Below are 4,359 nucleotides of genomic sequence, written 5' to 3'. Positions count from 1 at the left end.
CGACATATAAAAAAAAGAAAAATAATAATAATAATAATAATAATAATAATAATAATAATAATAATAATAATAATAATAATAATGATAAGTAATAATGATAATAATAATAATAATAATGATAATAATAATAATAATAATAATAATAATAATAATAATAATAATAATAATAATAATAATAAAATAAAAAACGGTATAGTCATGGCTATTATACTTACTATTTATATTAATATAAATTCGAAAACTTAGAAATCCTATAGACTGATAGTTTCAAAGTCTTCGACATCCCATCACCCAAAAAAAAAAAAAAAAAAAAAAAAAAAAAAAAAAAAAAAAAAAAAAAAAAAAAAAAAAAAGTAAAAAAAAAAAATAATATTAATATAAAACAAAAAAAACCGGTAATCTCCACATTCTTTCACTGGGCAAAACAAACGCAATATTCATCAGCGAGAGACGGCCCGGGATGCGAATTTAAAGAGGAATTGTCACTCTGTCACTCGATCTTAACGCCGCCCGAAGATGAGTAGCTCTCGCATCCTCCTCCGAGAGGCGCGCCCATTAAAGAAGGGAGCGACATTTCAAGTTGTCAGTCACGGGGCGGCGTTTCCCGTGGGTTATTCATGCCGCCCGCGACGGCGCGATCGACTGCCGTGTCAAAACGCCCGGTGAATTATGGAGCGTCTCATCATTCACTTAAGGCGAGAGAGAGAGAGAGAGAGAGAGAGAGAGAGAGACGCAGACACAGACATTCTTGCAGACATTCTTGTTATTATTGTTTGCCGCTTTTGTTTATTGGTGTTTGTTTCATTTCCTCCTCTCGTTCATGCAAGATGGATTCGAGGTCTGAGGAAGAAAAGTATGTCGAGGGGTTTCTTAATTTTTGGGGTTGGGGACGGTGGTGGTTCCTTGGTTTTTATTATTTTATATATTTTTTATTTTATTTTTTTGTCTATCACAGTCATCCTATCTGACTGGGTGGTCACTGGGTTGATTGTTTTTTTCGTTCGTGTGGTTAATTAAAAATTTTGTTAATTATAATGTTTGTAGAATTATCGGCCTCACTACGTTATTTTATTATTATTATTATTATTATTATTATTATTATTATTATTATTATTATTATTCGGTTAAAAAGAATGGCAGAATTAAGCGAGTTGATTTTATTGTATTTTCTATTTTCCTTACAATTCGCTTCTCAGGCTCAGCGATGTTTCTGAGTAACTGGCCAATATTCATATTGGGAATTAAAATAAAATTATAGATGCTGAAGGTAATCTTTTATTCTAATAGAACAGGATCTCTTCAGCATTTATAATTTTTTTTTAAATTCCCAATATGAATATCGGCCAGTTACTCAGAAACATCGCTGAGCCTGAGAAGCGAATTGTAAGGAAAATAGAAAAAAAAATATATAAAATCAACTCCATTAATTCTGCCATTCTTTTTGACAGTATTTGCCTAAAAGAGGGTCTTCTACCCAAATATTTTTATTACTGTTAATCTTTTACTTATTTTTTTCTTTTTTGGTCTATCACGGCCATCTTATCAGACTGGGTGGTTTTTACAGTGAAGGGTTCCGGGTTGCATCCTGCATCCTTATGAGTCCATCACTTTTCTCACTGTGTGCACTGTTTCTAGGAGCACACTCTTCTGCATGAGTCCTGGAGCTACGGCATCTTGTTTTTCCGGGTTCCTTTATTATTATTATTTTTTTCTTTTTTTACCAATAAAATCCAATCGTTTGACCTAATTGAGATATGTCAACCTTCAGTGCGTTGCTCACCAGTTTAAGCAACAATGAGAAAGCAATAATTAGAAAAATAGAGAAGAACCTGTATAAAATTAATGCAGCTGAGGCAGCAATCACTTTTAATAAAACATGTTTAAAAGAGGGCTTACTTCCAGCATATTATTATTATTATTATTATCATCGTTGTTGTTGTTGTTGCTGTTGTTCTTGTTGCATCACCAAATAAAAAAATGCAAAATAAATTTTTTCTTTCTTGGGCAGGAATAATAACGAAGAATTCCGGCGGAAAAAATAATGATAAAATATAAAAAGTACAGCACAATGTATTTTAATCATTCTTAAAAAGACGTGCAATAAATAGACCTATAGTTCATAGACATACATACAGACGCACGCACACAACACACATACGCATACATACCCCTTCCCCCCACCCCCCTCTACAATATGAACCGTAGAATTGTTTCATCCATCTTGGTTTTCCTCATGAAATACTCATGACTTTTCGCCCACTGAATTATTTATGCCTTTTGTACAGCAGTTACATGTACTGAGAGATCGGATTTATCTGATTTTTAAAAATGTCGGAATAATTTTCAGCAATTTTCATTCACATTACACCTCATAAGTTTATATATTTGTTGTCATCGCTCTCTCTCCCCCCTCTCTCTCTCTCTCCTCCTCTCTCTCCTCTCTCTCGCCTCTATATATATATATATATATATATATATATATATATATTATATATATATATATATATATATATATATATATATATATATATATATATATATATATATATATATAAATATATATATATATATCATATATATATATATATATATATATATATATATATATATATATATACAGTACATACATATACATACACACACATATATTTATACATATGAATATGTATACATATATATATATATATATATATATATATATATATATATATATATATATATACAGAAATACAGTTATTGGCTATGTCCTGAGACAGCGAGTCTATAGGATTTATTCATACCCACCGAATGACTATCTAAACAAAACCCAAACTGTCTAAATGTTTGCATACGATCACACTTCTTTTTTTTTTATCTTCCAACTTCCATTGAAATACAGCAATTATTAAAGCCATCGAAACCACTGGTAGATGATAATAGGCTAGAAAAATAACTGGTCTGTTGCACACATGCGTTAAGGACATTTTGCTTGATATCATGCAATAACGATGATGGGGATTGTTGCAAGTCATGCCATGCAAATGCAGAATGGAATTATGTTTAGATGAATAAAAGATATTATCGTGTGCAGGTATATATATATATATATATATATATATATATATATATATATATATATATATATATATATATATATATATATATATATATATAATATATAAAGCATTAATATCTGGCTAAAGCTATATATTTATATAGGACTATAAAAAATATAAATATAAATACGTACATATATATATATATATATATATATATCTATATATATATTATATATATATATGTATGTAGTATGATGTATGTATGTATATATATATATATTATATATATATATATATATATATATATCTATATATATAATAAAAAACGTCTTTTCTCATCATCACCTATATTTTTTTCGTGTTTATGGTCTCCTTTTATTATGATGGATTCCTGTAGTAACAGAATATTTTTACCAGTCACACACACACACATATATATATATATATATATATATATATATATATAAATATATATATTTATATACTTGAATGTTACATATAGAACAGAGTAATAACCATTCCTACACTAAGGGGCCATCAGTTATTACCACTTCAATCTCCACGTCAAAGAAGTCACTTCGAGGAGGCGTAATGTGAACAACGCCCATATGTATTATCAAGCAATCAAGAAAACATTATGCTGTGAATAATTGAACGAGATGCTTGTCCTGATCAATACACTATATCAGCCACCCGAGGACTCGTGCATGGCTGATGTTATCCTTTCTGGAACACTGCTTCACGGGATATAACAGAGTTATGCGCATGCGCTCTAGAGAGAGAGAGAGAAGGGGGGGGGGGAGGAAGTGGGGAGGGGAGTGGGGAGGGAGAGAGAGTAAGAGAGGATGAGAAAAAAGATTAAGAGAGAGAGAGAGAGAGAGAGAGAGAGCGGCTGGGGAGGGGAGACAGGGAGAGTAAAAGAGGCTGAGAAAAAAAGATTAAGAAAGAGAGAGAGAGAGAGAGAGAAAAAAAACTGGGGGGAGAGATTGAGAGAGAGGGAGGCAGAGAAAAACGATTACGAGAGAGAGAGAGAGAGAGAGAGAGTGGGGAGGTTAGATTGAGGGAGAGTAAGAGAGGCTGAGAAAAAAAATGAAGCGAGAGACAGAGAGAGAGAGAATTGGGGAAACATTGAGAGAGAGGAAGGGAGGCAGAAAATAGAGATTAAGAGAGATAGAGAGAGAGGGAATTGGGGGAGAGATTAAGAGAGAGGAAAGGAGGCAAAGAAAAAAAGATTGGGGGGGGGGGGGAGAGAAAGAGAGAAGAGGAGAGAAAAAAAAAAGATTAAGAGAGGGTAAGAGAGAGAGGGGGGGTGAACGGAGAG

Source organism: Macrobrachium nipponense, chromosome 40, assembly GCF_015104395.2.
Source record: "Macrobrachium nipponense isolate FS-2020 chromosome 40, ASM1510439v2, whole genome shotgun sequence".
In the NCBI taxonomy this organism is placed as follows: domain Eukaryota; kingdom Metazoa; phylum Arthropoda; class Malacostraca; order Decapoda; family Palaemonidae; genus Macrobrachium; species Macrobrachium nipponense.
The sequence above is the reverse complement of the archived record's forward strand: the minus strand, read 5'-3'. Positions refer to the sequence as shown.